Raw genomic sequence first — 7,537 nt, forward strand, 5'->3', positions numbered from 1 at the left:
TAAGTCTAGGACTTGGAATACAAACAGAAATTTCTCCTTGAGCTGGCTTCTCACCAACTTCCATTTCTTCCTGCAGAACTTTAATGGTTTACAAGATTACTTTAGAGAGCACAAAATGAAGAAATGAATTCGAGAACATGAGACCCAATGTTTGACCTGGCTTTGACATTTTCTAGGTATGCGGCCTTTAGAGAAAACTTTCACCTCAATGGACTTCAGATTCCGCATCTACAAATGGTGGGAGGAGATATATAGAGACTATGGGGAGCCTATCCAGTAGTTTTTTCACTTTTTCTTGGATAACAGAAAGCCAACTGTTTGTAGGTGTCAACCTGCTTGTCTTCATAGGATTAATTGTGATTGATTTAAACCAACAATGGGTGATATGCTTTTCAACCTTAATTAGTCTAAAGGTAAGCTTGTGATCAGGTTTTGGCTGATTAGATTAGGGGGAAATCTGCTGGAGGACTTTGGGAAAAGTTTTTCTTTGATAAAAGAGGAAGCTACACAAAAAGGAGATTTTTTGGCCCTACCCATTTCCTTCTTCTTGGGATGCTGAAGTGTGAGACTGTGATACTTGGAGTTGCTACAGTTTACCTAGCATCTTGAGAGGAGAGCTTGCAAATACACTAAAGTTCTAGCACAGAAAGATTAGAAGAGCCAGCATCCTTGGTGACATTGTTGAGCCTTTGAAATAACCCTGAGACAACCTATTTCTAGTCTTAGTGTTACATGAAAAATGTGCACCATTATTGCTTGAACCACTTTATTTGCATATCCTCTTACTTGCAGCCAAGAACATTCCTAACCAACAAAGTAGATAACTTTTATTTTTTTTTTTTATTTTTTTTTTTTAATGTTTATTTATTTTTGGGACAGAGAGAGACAGAGCATGAACGGGGGAGGGGCAGAGAGAGAGGGAGACACAGAATCGGAAACAGGCTCCAGGCTCCGAGCCATCAGCCCAGAGCCTGACGCGGGGCTCGAACTCACGGACCGTGAGATCGTGACCTGGCTGAAGTCGGACGCTTAACCGACTGCGCCACCCAGGCGCCCCAGTAGATAACTTTTAGAAGTCTTCCCAGATCCAAAATCGTCAGAGTATCAAATAACATTTTAAAAGGAAAAAAAAAAAAGTAACTGTTCTAGAGTATATGAAGTGATAGGAAAAGTTTTAAAAGGAGAAGAAACAATTGAAGGTGGGCTAAACTTAGATATATCAATCAGGTGACAAGCATGGCATAAAAAGTGGGAATGCAAGTTGGAATACCCATAGAAACAAAAAAATAAGGTCAGGTCCCTGTGGAGTAAGGAAAAGAGCAGGTGTAAGTCTGTAGGAACAGAATGAGACAGTAGGTATAACCTGAACAGTTATCAAGGTTTTATCAAGAAACAAATGCACGGTTTTATCAAGAAACAAATGACCATGAAGTCTTTTGGAACTATATTCATTCAAAGTAATTGCTGTCTTTTGATAAGTAAAAGAATACTAAAAATAAGTGACTTCAAATGATCTCTTCCCATCTAAATTTTATGTGTTTATGGTTGCTTTTCATAACTGCCATTTTTCCAGAAAAGATTGCCTATAGTCAGAAGATTAGAACAAGTTGAAAGTCAAACCAGAATAAAGAATAAAGGAGCTGCCGACTGTCTGAAAGTCCTATACAAAACAAAGTTATTCACTGCCTGTTTCTGATTCTATGGTGGCATTAACCTTTTTGGTAGAATATCTATGAGCAAGATATCGGATATTTACAAGATACTCTATAAATAGTGATAGAATCTGATTTTGTATAACATATTTTAAGTGACAATTCTCTATTTAGAGAAATAACCAGAACTAATTGATGGGCTTCAGTGGGACATAAGCCAACAAGAACACTTCTGGGGTCTTCTAGAAGAGACATAAAGACCTCAAGTCCACTTTGAACAATAGATCACATTTACAACCCTGTATTTGGGTGATGTACAGAGGGTTAATAAAAATGGCCAGTGTATATTGAGTGTTCACTTTGCCACATATTGTATGTTCATTTTCTCATTTAATCCTCATAACAACTCTCTAAACTAGAAACCTTTAGGGGCGCTGGTGACTCAGTTGGTTGAGCATCAACTTCAGCTCAGGTCATGATCTTGCGGTTGGTGAGTTTGAGCGCCCTATCGGGTTTGCTGCTGTCAGCACAGAGCCTGCTTTGGATTTTCTGTCCCTGCTTTTTCTGCCCCTCCCCCACTTGCGCACGCGCGCTCTCTCTCTCTCTCTTTCTCTCAAAAATGAATAAAACACTAAGAAATTATTTAAACTAGAAACCTTAATTGTCTCCCTTTTACAAATGAAGAAACTGAGAATTAGGTGAAGTAACCCCACCAAGGTCACTCAGCCTAGAAAGAACCAGAACCAGGACTCAAGCTCCGTTCTATCTGACTCAGAAATCCTGTTGTTTACTTCTGTACTCCACTCCCTTTCAGCAGGGCAGGGGGAGAAAAGAGAAAAATGAAGAGGAAGAGTGGGTTCTGTAACAGTCAAGGCTGTATGAAAGGTACATCTCAGAGAGGCAAGATCAGAGAAATGTAGGCTACCAGCAGGAACTGGAAAATGTACAAACTTTCTTGGAGATGTGAGAGGATTGAGGGAGGGAGACCACTTAGCTTGGAGCTGGGATAGAAACAGATAAAGCCAAAAACACAAATACAGAGTTTTTAAAAAAATGTTTAACGTTTATTCATTTTTTGACAGAGAGAGAGACAGAGTGTAAGTGGGGGAGGGGCAGAGAGAGAAGGAGACACAGAACCCAAAGCAGGCTCCAGGCTCTGAGCTGTCAGCACAGAGCCGGATGGGGGCTCGAACTCACGAGATCATGATCTGAGCCAAAGTCGGACGCTTAACGGACTGAGCCGCCCAGGCGCCCCACAAATACAGACTTCTAGAATAACCAGAGAAAGAATTGGACAAAGTACAGTTGAATTCAGGTTTCTAATATATCTGGATTTTTCTGGTATCACAGGAAATCTCAAAACAAGTTTAGATTCTTCCTAATTCAGCTTTTCAGATATCTGGTGGAACTCTCATTCTGCAAAAGCAAAACATTTGCTGAATCCTCCACTTGCCTTGTTAGCAATTTCTTCTTTTAGAAGAACCAGGAGCAATGATGAGGAACATGTGACCGGGTGGAGAGTGTGCTGATGAGCTCAGATTGTCACAGGGCATGTACGAGAAGAGGGGATGAGGGACACATAATCAAGACCGAATGCACAAAGATGAGCAAAGCCCTGTAGGAATAATGTCCGGGAGGTTAAAGCCTGAATCTCTAAAGCTTATTTAAAAATGCTAATGGGAATGCAAGCTGGTGCAGCCACTCTGGAAAACAGTATGGAGGTTCCTCAAAAAACTAAAAATAGAACTACCCTACGACCCAGCAATTGTACTACTAGGCATTTATCCACGGGATACAGGGGTGCTGTTTCGAAGGGACACATGCACCCCAATGTTTATAGCAGCACTATCGACAATAGCCAAAGTATGGAAAGAGCCCAAATGTCCATCGATGGATGAATGGATAAAGAACATGTGGTATATACATACAATGGAGTACTACTTGGCAATCAAAAAGAATGAAATCTTGCCATTTGCAACTACATAGATGGAACTGGAGGGTATTATGCGAAGTGAAATTAGTCAGTCAGAGAAAGACAAAAATCATATGACTTCACTCATATGAGGACTTTAAGAGACAAAACAGATGAACATAAGGGAAGGGAAACAAAAATAATATAAAAACAGGGAGGGGAACAAAACAGAAGAGACTCAAATATGGAGAACAAACTGAGGGTTACAGGAGGGGTTGTGGGAGGGGGGATGGGCTAAATGGGTAAGGGGCACTAAGGAATCTACTCCTGAAATCATTGCTGCACTATATGCTAACTAATTTTGATGTGAATTTTAAAAAATAAAAAATAAAATAAAGTAATTTCAGCAAATAAAAAAATAAAAATGCTAAGAATGATTAAAAAAAAAAGGATTCTTATAGTTTATACGGAGACTAGGCCTGCTGCTTGGGGCTGAAAATGCAATGTTAACAGACTTAAAAATAAAAAGCAACACATGGGAACAACCAGTAAAATCAAATTAGAATATGTTTAGAAAGAAACTAAGAATGAAAATGTGAGTGGGATCTATGGGAACCACAAGAGATAGTGCAGAAGTTCTGGAGTAGCAACAGAAGAGCTGTTTCCCACCCCTAGGACAGAAGGAATCTGAGGAGAGAGAGATTACCAGGACCTGGAGGGAGAGAGGGTCACATAGAGCTGGAAGCCTTAAGAAGATCAGTAACCTTCAGCCGAGGGACATGCAAAACCCCAGGCTGCCTTGCAGGAAGGAAACATACATCTCTGTCCTTCCCTTCTCTCTTCCTTTCATCTCCTGCAAGGGCTGTCACTGGCTAAATCCAGCTGGGACACAGAGGGCAAAGGAGACATTAATGTAGAACAGTCCAAGAAGCTCCTAGGGCAGAGAGAAGAGCAGAAAAGGGTGAAAGAAATCCAGGGGATCCACAGAAGATAGCTGGCTCACCGCCTCAATGACTTGGTGCTTCTACAACTACCATAAAATGTGGGCATCAAATAGGGACTAGCAAAACATCTTGAAAAGCACAAAGTATGCCCAACATTTCCCTGGCTTTAGCTATTTCTCTTTTTCTGGCCTATTACTTATATCTGAACCAACACTGACAATGCTACCCTCCTGCATTTCTGCAAATATTCCTGTACAAAATGCCTCTTTCTAGCTTGCTGAAACGGAACAATGTTTTTAAGTCTCTCTATCTAGGTTTTGGTGGGATGAAAAGAACCACATGGCTAGTTACTTTGAAACCTAGAGTAGAGACAGCTGACACCAAAGAGCCATGTTCCCTTCCATTATGTAGCCTTGGTGTAGCCTTCCATTATGTAGCCTTCCATTATGTAGCTTGGGAAGCAGCCACTCAGCCAGGGACTACATTACCCAGCCTTGCTTTCTTCTAGAGGAGGGTCAGGTGACTAGTTCTAACCAATGGAATAAAAACAAAGGTGATTTTTGTGTCGGGAAGCCAAGGCCATTACTGATATGATGTTAGACCATGCTCACTTTCTCTTTTATAGTGAATATTGGAGGTCATGTTTATGAAGACTGTGGTGTCACAAGATGGAGAGACCCTAGTTCCTAAGTCACCACTTAGATGAAAACCACTCAGGAGAGTCACCTGACCGGTAATATCCACATTTTGAAAGTGACAAGTAAACTTTTATTGTGTTAAGAGCGGTTAGTTCTTTGTTATGGCGGATTAGCCTATCCTCACAAATGTAAGACCCTCTACTCTGTAGTTACTTCCCGCAATCTCACTTTTAAATTCCCCACCCTTGGCTTCAAATTATAGTGGTTGGTATAAAAGACTGGAGTAAAAAATTGTCCACCAAGATTTTGCTGTTTGACCATTCTGTGACAGAAACATTTGCACTAAATTTGTTGTTGTTGTTGTTGTTGTCCAAGGACATCCAAATTATTTTCTTTTTGTAAAATTGCATTTCGATGCAGTCCCGGAATCATATAAAGACTATTGTATGAGGAGTATCTGAGTCCAAGTTCTACCACTTCCCTATGCTGCCTGACCTTGGGCAGGTCCCATCAAGCCCTCGTCTCAGTCAAGCAAGGATATTAATAATGCCTCTCTGTCAGGTTGTTGTGAGGCTCAAGTAAGATAAGGGATATGGAAACACTTTGTTCACAATAAAGCTTCAGACAAAATCAGTTCCCATCTCCAGGAACAGGGAGTCAACATGCATTTGCCTTTTAAATTTGTTCTCTGGTCATGATGCTGTCAAGTTAGCAGCCCCCCGCCCCTTCTCTCAGATGGTGAGGTTCACTTCCTTCACTCTTTCTCACCTCTATTAACAGGAAAGTAGTTCTTTTTATTGTTTGGACTTTTTGCAATTTGAGTTTTGCCCAAGGAAGAATGATTTTAAAACCTGGCTCCAAAAACAAATTAATAGAAATAACTTCTGTACATTTTAGGGCCACAGGTTTACAATATAGTTCATTCTTTGCCCTGGGCTGTGGTTTCACAGTGAAGTTGTTGGACTTCTCATATGCATCCCTGACCAAAAAATGTGTGTGTGTGTGTGTGTGTGTGTGTGTGTCCAAATGCCCAATTTATTATTCCAAATAACATGTGCCTTTTGTTGTTTTAAGTTTCCTCTGCATTTCTAAGTAGGATTTTTTAAATCACTGGTTTTCTTTTTTAAACTCAAGACATAAATAGTGGATCGGCTTGAATCCTCTTGTTTTATAAATGAGGAAACAGAAGCCCAGAAGCCCAGAGATATTTCATGACCCAATTTAAGTATGACCTCCTCCAATAAGCTTTTCCAGTTTTCTCTTCCCTCTCTCAAGCTGAGTGGGGTACCCTTCTTTTGTCATAGAACATGTTAGTGATAGACAGAACCAGGTTCTGAATTCTTCATAGGAAGACACCAAGTCTTCTCTGCACCCCAAGAACTTCTGACCTTCATACAAATTTCCAGCTATCTTTTGCTTCTGTGTCCTTGGTCACAACGGTGTCACGTGATCTAGCTGCAAGGGAGGCTGAAAAGAGAATTTTTAGCTAAGCACAATACATCCTCCACAAAAATTGGGTTCTGTAAGCACTGAAGAAGGGGAGATGGATATTGAGGGAGCACTCACAATGTGCTGCAGTCTGTGACATGGTCAGAGCTTGATAAATATTTGTAGACTGAATGTCAGCACTGGGCATTCAAGGTTCAATGAGCTGATTGTCTAAGTTCATCCTGGTAGTAGAACCGGGGCTAGGACTAAAGTCCGCTGAGTTTCAGCCCAAAGCTCTTCCCACTACCTACTATCACCTCCAGTATCATAAATCACCTCCTACTATCATAAATCCAGTTATAGGAGTATTTGGTTCTGCATTCTTTTCAAGAATCATTGTTCTCTCCCTGCAGTATCTGAGTTCTTCTAAAAGATACGTAACCAATCTTATTATCCAGGGTTTTCTCTCCAATTCCCCTGGAGTATTTATCCAAATGCCTAAGTAATAGGAATGTGACATTGATGGGAATCTAATAAATGTGAGATCTTGGTGGGTTTGTGGGGTTTTCCCAGTTTTTGACTTCACTTACTTCCAGACTCAAATGTTATATGACAGGTAGTTCTATCTCACCCAACATTACAGAGTTATTAATAACTTGCCCTGCTGAATAAATCAGAGACCCTGAAAAAATGTGGAGTAAGCATTTGTTATGCACATATGGGATTTACCAAGTTTCTGCATTTGAAGGTCTAATATTAGGATTCACATGTTGTGCAAGGCTTTGCAGAGAAAAAGACATTTCACGTCTTCTCGACTTTGAAAATAGGGTATACTTTGCATGCAAACAAGTCTATGTGAATACAGTGATTTTGAATAAATCACCAAGAAACAAAGTTTCAATAAACTGTAAGAAACACATTTGCAAGATCATTTTTAAAGCAGAAAATAAAATTAGGTGCAAG

The sequence above is a fragment of the Neofelis nebulosa genome, chromosome 8 (assembly GCF_028018385.1).
Source record: "Neofelis nebulosa isolate mNeoNeb1 chromosome 8, mNeoNeb1.pri, whole genome shotgun sequence".
Taxonomy (NCBI): domain Eukaryota; kingdom Metazoa; phylum Chordata; class Mammalia; order Carnivora; family Felidae; genus Neofelis; species Neofelis nebulosa.